Source organism: Podarcis erhardii, assembly GCF_964252035.2.
Source record: "Podarcis erhardii genome assembly, chromosome: 6".
Taxonomy (NCBI): domain Eukaryota; kingdom Metazoa; phylum Chordata; class Lepidosauria; order Squamata; family Lacertidae; genus Podarcis; species Podarcis erhardii.
Genome location: NC_138510.1, coordinates 54,971,571 through 54,980,369, shown reverse-complemented (window position 1 = coordinate 54,980,369; position 8,799 = coordinate 54,971,571). Strand labels below are relative to the sequence as shown.

The window sequence follows — 8,799 nt, the reverse complement described above, 5'->3', positions numbered from 1 at the left end:
ATCTTTTCTAAACATCAGGTTTTGATTTTAAGAAAGTTAAAACAGGAAAAACTTTTCAGTGGGTTAATATGAAGAGAAATGGCATTACATCATTTGCTATCTCTCTGCAAAAGAAAGGTTAGCTTTCAATGCAAAGTGCACTCTTAACTTTCACATCCTCATGGAATTCGCTGCATAAATAGTGATACCACATCTCCTAATTAAATCCAATGCCACATTTATTTTTTGCCAACAAGATACTTAAGTGTTAGAAATGGACCTCAGGTTTCCATGAAACTTTAACAGCCTGTGAAATCCTGAATTTCTTTTTTAGTGCTGCTGCCACTCAGTAAATAATGATGAAAGTTGTGGGATATTTTTGGCCTAGGTCAAGTGCTCTTCAAGAGAAAAACATGCTAAGAGGAGGAAATATAAGTACACTGTCAAATGTCAATGACTGCAAAATAGCTGCCGAATATATATTTACCGAGGCTCTGCTGGGAGGGTTTGACGTAATGACATGCTCTTAACAAAAATCTCACATGATTGGTTTACTAGTAGCAATTTCCAAGCAAAGTGTGCCTTTAAAAAGTATGTTGGGGATAAAAGCTCTGTGAATACATTCAACATTATCTTAAAAGCATTTGCAAATATGCATGCAAATTTTTCAAATGCTCAGGGCTTTAATTATGTGATTATATGGATTTTTAATGGCAGAGAATTCAGTGAGGCTCTAAAGTCTCAAGAGTTGATTGTAGTAGAATCCTGGAACTAGATTTTGCCAGTTTGATGCAGTTAGTTCTTGTGTGCACATTCTGACACTACAGAAGCCACTTGACGTGCAACAGAATAGAGGCAGGTAATTGTGGTTAATGGCTCCCCAAGTACGTTTGGTAATATACATCACCAATCCAACAAACACTAATTGAGAGGCCAGCCAGGACTCAGTTGGGGTTCATGCCTGGTTACAGAACTGAATAAGCCTTGGTCACCCTGATGGATGAATTTTATCAAATGGATGACAAGGGGAGTGTAACTCTGTTTTTCTTACTTAGCTTCTGATACCATTGGCCATAGAGGGCAAGCTGTCATCAGTACACTACTGATACCCTCTGTAACATCTGAATTGGGAGAAGCTGTACAAGCCCTGGACTGATGTCTGAAGTTGGTAGTGGGCTGGATGAGGGCCAGTAACCTGATTGAATTGTGGCAAGCCAGAGGTACTGTGATCAGATCATCGAGTCCATATAATCAGTCATTTGCCTGCTTTGGATGAGGTTATACTCCCCCAAAGTGCACATTCATAGTCTGGGAATACTCCTGGTCCCATCTCTGTCACCAGAGGCCCAGATAATCTTAGTGGCTAGTAGTGCCTTTTACCAGCAAGAATCATTTCTGGATCAATATAGCCTAACCACTGTTGTCTATGTGTTAGTCACCAGGGAAAGGCTGCTGCAGACACCTGAATGGCACATACATGTTCATTATTTCTTTAGTTTTTTACAATATATGATCAAAACTGGATTACTGGAAGAATATGGGTGGCAAGACAAATAAAATGTTACAGTATTATCAAGGCTGTTTGAGATTCAGCCTAATTCTGAATTGTTTTAGAGTCCAGAATGATGCATTGTGCATTAGCATTTTGTACCTCCATCTTGGGATCCAACTGATGGATGATGAGAGGTGAGATTCACATTGATCCTCTATCACTTCATCATAAATCAGGGGATTTATTCAGGGTGGGAGGGAGGATCCATGTTTCAGTGTAGGACATTTCTGCCTGCCTCCATAAATTTTCAACCAGTTTTAATCACTCTGAGACTGATAACCATCAAACACTGTTAATTTCCAACAAATTATCTAATCCAGATGGTTGAACAATCTGGATAAACAGTGGACCCAATAGGATCATAAAACAAATAAGCATGAAACGGTTTAAGGTTTCAACTCTCAGCTCACCTAACCTAGGACCTCAGCAAGCTTCCCATCTTTCCAAACAGGAAAATGTAAATATGGTAATATGTAGCACGTGTTTGCAACAGGATTGACTTTCTGCTAGTTTGCATGGTGAAAGCCCACACACATAACTGCCTCAAGGGAGATAAACTTCATTTAGACTAATATGTTAATCATGAACCAGGCCTAGGCTCTTTTACCAACTCTATTACAGCTACTCCAAAAGTATGAACAGAGCAATAAGGTATATGATTGTGATTCAGTCAATTTTGGTAAATTATTGATACATTTCAATATATGATGGTGGTCTTTGTTTTTGTTTTGCTTCGGTTCCTGTTTGTCTTTTGTAAGTTTTGGCGATTTTAAATTTGGAAGTTTAAGTATAATATGTTGGTATGGGAAACTGTCGTGTAATGGGCCAATGGCCGTAATAAAGATCAATCCAATCTATTGATACATTTCAGGAAAGGTGCAAGATAGTTTTGGAGTGTGGAAAACAATAAAGCAAAATGAGAAAATGTTTGCAGTTCAGAAAGTCAAAATTGAGTCCTGGATTGAGGTTACATTTAAAAGTTGTGCAAGATTCCATTCCACCTCTTTTATTTGGATTTATTTGGATTATATCACTGGATTTCTGCTCCTAAATGCAATGGGTGAGCACAGTAATAGAATGATCAAATCATTGGGAATTAGAATACCAATGCTCATCATTATTCCTGAGGAAGTTGAAGTGGAAGAATCAAGTCTATTTACATAAAACAATTTTCTGTTGCTTTCAGTGCACCAGAGTAAGGTTGCAATCCTGTTCACATGCTGGACTGTCCTGTCAAACCAAATTTTGAATTTATTGCAGTTTGTGAACATCTGTCAAGTCCTTTGTGCCCTGATTGTTGTCCTTGGAGGAATCTGGTGTCCTTTTATCTTATGAGATCACATGGCAGTTATTTTGAACAGCTAATGGCTTTCAGATGGTCAAACAGCATCTTAAAAATGCAATTTTCTGCATTGCCATGTTAATAAAAATGCCGTATTTGCCAGAACCCCCCCCCAAAAATGGTGGGGTACTTGGGGTAGGAACAGTCAGATTAATGTCTTCACGTTCTTAGAAACTGTGGTGTTGACTTTTAAATAGCTTCTGTTGACTTGGAAACAAAGGTAATTGGTAAGAGTGGCAGCCAAGCCGGGGGAGAGGGTCAAGCGATGCATGTTGATGATTTTTTTTTAAATCATAAAGCAGTCAAACAAAATTATGATGAGCAATTTCTTCCTTCGTCTGAAGAAACTGGTGCAAAGGTGCGTTTCCCACTGAATATAAACAGCAGTCATGGGGGTGACATTGACATGGGTACAGGGTTAAAGTCATCCTCCCTCCAACATCACAGGCACAATCTAGAGTTCCCATGGCTGTTGTTTATCTGTTTAGTAATTGTTAAGTGCATGAATAATGGCATCTCTTATTTGGCCCTAATTTATGTGTGTGTTTTAAAAACTTTTATTTTGAATAAAAAATTGCTGTGGAGCCCCAACCCAGACTGTGCTCTGGATCCTCACTGGGGGCCCATGCAGTTTCCTCGCCCAAATCTTTTCTCCTCAAGGGCTGCCCACAATTGATGATTCCCAGCAGGAAACTGACAAAGGGCCCTAATCCTGTGACAAAGACTCTTCACAAGCTCCCCCACCCCCAATTTTTAAAGGCTACTTTTTCCTTCAAAACAAAAGCGATTATTTCTATGGGTAATGAAACTTAAATAGAAAATAAGTGGTTACTGTATCATCTCTGACTGTTTACAAAACTGCAAGTTGTAGCCCAAGTTGTAGCTTCGCCTTTAAATAGCCTCATTTTTCTAGGCTCTGATATGCCTAGAAATATGTTTAGGCAGCACGCACATAAAAAATTGTTATAGGTGTGATTGTCATGCATATGTAGAATTTTCATTCAACAATGGTCAACTGAAAGTGTGCATAGCAATGTTCTAAAGCACCTTGCTTATGGAAATGATAAAATAAGAACAATATCATTTTATCAAAATGCTATTTTTCCTCTTCAGAAATAGCATGATGGCAGAAATGGAAGGTGTAGGAAACATAATCAGCTTGAACTGAAATGCTGAATTCCATCCATTCTTTCAAACAGGGTAAATGGAAATAGCTGAAACATAAGTTTGAGTGTTGGCTAAAACTGAGCATCATTCATTTATTTATTAAACCATTTATTTGTTTATTTCTGCTGCTGTGGTTGTTAAAAAAAAAGTTTAAGAAAGTTATTTACACAATTAAAGTAAGAAACAAAGGCAACCAGAACTGACTGATAAAAGGCAACAGTCACACAAAATCTATCCAGTCCAAAAATATTAAAATCCAATACATATATACAGCTAAAAGCCACCAGCCTCCCAACAATGTAACAGTTCCAACTGAAGCTAAGTAAAATAAATGTCTCTTTAGGCACTGTGGGTTAAACCACAGAACCTAGAACTTGCCCATCAGAAGGTTGGCGGTTCGAATCCCCGTGACGGGGTGAGCTCCCGTTGCTCGATCCCTGCTCCTGCCCACCTAGCAGTTCGAAAGCACGTCAAAGTGCAAGTAGATAAATAGGTACCGCTCCGGCGGGAAGGTAAACGGCATTTCCGTGTGCTGCTCTGGTTCACCAGAAGCGGCTTAGTCATGCTGGCCACATGATCCGGAAACTGTACGCTGGCTCCCTCAGCCAATAAAGCGAGATGAGCGCTGCAACCCCAGAGTCGGTCACGACTGGACCTAATGGTCAGGGGTCCCTTTACCTCTTAAAGGCCTATAGTGATGACCCCCAGATAACAGTATGTTTCAGAGGCGTGGGGCCGTTGTAGAAAATGCCCTCTCCCAAGTGTCTGCCAATCTAACTGTTTGAGGTGGGCTGTTGAGTAGTATCTCTCTTGCTGACCTTAAAGTGTGGTCAGGCTGATATGGGTAAAGGTAGTCTTCAAGCAGCTTGAGTGCAAACTGTTTAAGGCTATAAAGATTAAACCCAGCATTTTACATTGAGTTTTGAAATGCAGTAGCCTCCAGTGCTGCTGGCCATTTATTCAGTATTCAACTGTGGCTGTTTTCATCAGCAGCAGGAAGTTCCAAAGCATCTTTAAAGGCAGCCCCACATAGAGTAGTCTAGCCTGAATGTTTCAGGTACATAGTAATGAAAGCAAGAGCAAAATCCTCCAGATAGGAACATAGTTATTGGCTGCCGCTACCACTTCCACCTGCGTATTCCCAGTTAGTAGCAGCTCCAGGAAGATTCCTACTCAGTCCACATGGACCTTCAGGGGGTGTGCAACCCCATCTGACACCAGTTTTAAACCTCTACCCACAGTGTTTGATTTCCTTACACTCACAATTCTCCTGTCAAGATGTAGATTCAGGGTTTTTATTCTTTCACCCACCCCAAATTTCTTTCCAGGTTCAAGAGTTCTCCAGTTTCCTTGAGACTAGTAGGTGGAAATGAAAGGTATTGCTGAGTATTATTCCTATAATGGTGAAAGTTCAATCCAAACCTCCAGATGGCTTCCTCCAACAGATAGATGTAGATGTTAAAAAGCTCGAGAGACATTTTGGAACTTTGTGGCAATTGTCATGGGTGGGAATAAAAGACCCCCAGCACCATCAGCCAGGACAGGACAGCTCCTTCAGAAAGAATCAGAACCACTGTAACACCACAAGATAAATGATCCAGAAGGTTGCTATGGTCCATTTAACTTTAGCTGAAAGCTTCTGAGAGCCCCAGAAGAAACAACAGGATGGTACTCTCCCATAGGAGCCAAGTCCTAGAGGCTGGGGTCCCTTCTCCACCACCTAAAATATTTGAGGGGACCAGGACCCCCCAAAATTGATGGACATTTCCATTCAAAAGTTTGTATGTGCCACAACATGTGATCAATTAAGTGTGATGGTGCTTACCTGAGCCCCCCACCCCCAATATTTCATTGAAGTTAGGCTCCCCTGCACTCTCTTCATCTATTCCCCAGCATAAATTATCCATCAGAGCAACAAAAGCCATTTCCCTCCCCAAACTAAGCCTGTAATGAGATTTGTATACATCTAAATAATTAGCATCAGTGCCTAGCGTCAAGGAACAACCACATACTCAGACACCCTCCTCAATAATTGTAAATTTGAGCCAGGTTATAACTATCAGAAACCACTGGATCTGAATTAGGCTTCAAAACAGTGAAGATTGCCCCATTACTTCAAGGTCCAAACACCCATCCCTGGTGGATTTCACAAGCCAGGATGGACAAGAGTCCTGAAAACAGATGGCGGGTCTCAGTCCTTGAGGTAGTTTGTCTATGTCCTCAGGCGACACAAGTGGAAAGGTATCCCGAGTACCATGAACAGACATTGCAACAGTCCCATCCATCTCAGACTCTGTCAAAACAATGGCAACCAGCTCATGTCCCACATTCCGTAAAACTGCCCTAGGAATATGTAACATTTTTATTTGGAAAAAGAAAAGAAAAAAAATGGGCCCCATGTATGTCCTCAGGCAAAGACTGAAGAAGAGGAAGCAACAGTCTCTTAACAATGCATATTGTCCATTTCCTTTTAGACAGGTCAGTAACACAAATGTTTTCCTTGTCCATAAACAGCCTGAATCCCTCTTTCAGCAATTCCTGGTGGTCTCAAATCATCAACAAGCATAAAAACATTTTCCCCAAATATTTGCCTTAACCAGTTTCTTTGCAGTGTGAAGAAATAAACCAGCTCCCCCTTCCATGGCCTGATTCCTTAGAAGAGGTTTGTCCCCCCCCCCCATCCCTTACTGCCCCACAGCCCGCCCCTTACACACATACACTTGCAATTAGAGCTATTCTCATGTAACTTTCTTCCTCCTCTCTCTCCCTTGTATAATCTCCATTTCCCTTCGACGTGCGTTATTTGGTTTGGGAATTATGTCTATTTACTCTGAGTGGAAGTTGTACAAAGGTTGTGTTTATGGGAGAAAATTATATCACTGACAAACGCTGATTGGCATGTGGACCTTGCGAGGGAAAACTGCAGAGGGTGTTTTCATCAACTTGGAATAACACAATGATTGTGTTTTCAGCAGAACTAAGTGTTCACATACTCCAGTGCTTTCTGATGGTTGTTTATACAAGGCACAGCTTCCCAGATCTGGGAGAGGGAGAGAGAGCAAACTTAACTGAGACAGGAAGCAAATAGAACATTAACCATAATGCAGAAGCAGGAATTCCCTTTTGGAAGAAAATCTGCTCTCTAATTTCTATAGAAACTGGTGGGGTGGTGGAAAATAGCCTCGCAAGTTCGGTTTGCACAATCCTATAGACCCATTTCTACTGCCAAACATGAGTCAGCGGATTTTATAATCTTGTAGACCCATTTCTACTGCCAAAGAAGAGTCAGCAGATTTTATTATAAGTAAGAATTAGGGCCTCATCTTTAATGTAGCCAAACAAAATATTTAAAAAATATATATCAAAGGGAGAAACCTAAGTCTGTTGCTGTTTAAGGAACCTTTTGGGAGCGGACAGTGTAATAATTGTCATCTTCAGTCAATTCACAGGATTGTTGACTTAAGTAAAACCGATGGCCATACACAGTAATGTTTTATCCTGGTGCAAAAGAGTATTAAGTGCAATCCTCAATCCATTTATTCTTGCTATTGCTTTATTCTGGGAAAGTGAATTGAAACACAGCGATCTTTTCAAAAAACAAAACAGAAAGCAGGTGCTTGGATTTAAGTGATTTAGCAGTAGTTGACTTCAATACAGCCAATATCCTTTAAATCTTAGTAGTGAATATATACAGATTTAGGAGAGGTAGGTTGCTTTAGTACAATAGATAAAGGATCTGGGAGTAACCTTACTAGTTTCAGATACTGAGGGAAATTCATAATAATCTCTAGGAATAATAGCAGTTTGGTGTGTTACTGACTGTGAAGGGAATAGGAAGTACAAGCGATTTGCACTTTCTGATGTCTAGTCTTCTTTGTAATGTATGAGAAAGAAATCACACTCCCACCCCCACCCCCACCCCATGGTAAGATGTGCACACTGTTTTCCATGTTCAAAACTTGTGCACCCCTCCAAAGTGGGTTCTTTCTTCCATGTCATCCAGTAATACCACTTTAAAGGTTGCCTGTGCAGCATCTCTGTCTATGCAATACAGAAAATTTTTATTAGCAAACACTGATTTAAACAATGCAACAAATTAGATTTCAGGCCACTAATTTATTCTTCCTTTTCCATCCCTTCTCTTTCCCAGCCTTTTAGAAAACCCAGCAACAACATGACATGAAAAGAAAGGGGTCCTGTTTGCTGTTTGTTGTATATAATAGGTTCCTGAGCTGGAAGAGGAGTTGCTTTTAAAAATCAGCAGCTCACACTTAAGTTACTAAGTCAACTTTTTGTATTGTTTCAGATTTTGTCGCGCAATAGACTCCATCTGTGGTATAGATGTACTTTATGCAGGTTATATTAAATTATATTTTAATAACTCTCCATATTCCCCCCCCGCCCCCTTTATCCACTTCAGTTTTTAAAATCTCAGCCCCTCTAACAGAGGAGGGGAGGGCATTTATTAATGCAGCACTTTCTGAATTGTTTTATAATTGGAAACATTTTTGCCAAGCAAAGTCCATGAATAAAACTCACTTCCAAATCAAACTCCTTGTTCCCTGTTATTTTTAACTCTCCAGTCAAATGCTTTTATTAGATTGAAAACTTTCACTGTTCTTTTTTTTAAAAAAATATTGAGCAGTGTAATGTTCTACAATTATAAAACCGTCCCAGTGATTCTGAAGTCTGGCAAAATAATATACTCCCCCCCCCTTTTTTTTTCTTGCATGGGGGAGGTGCGTGTAGATGTCTGTGT

At 40.1% G+C, this 8,799-nt stretch overlaps 1 long non-coding RNA gene across 1 annotated transcript; it reads left to right on the top strand.

Moving 5' to 3' along the window:
• Positions 1 to 791: 791 nt before the first annotated feature.
• Positions 792 to 8,487, top strand: LOC309345315. Its single transcript, XR_014158183.1, has 3 exons — positions 792 to 838; positions 3,987 to 4,073; positions 8,191 to 8,487. It is a non-coding gene; the product is annotated as an uncharacterized lncRNA (long non-coding RNA).
• Positions 8,488 to 8,799: the final 312 nt, after the last annotated feature.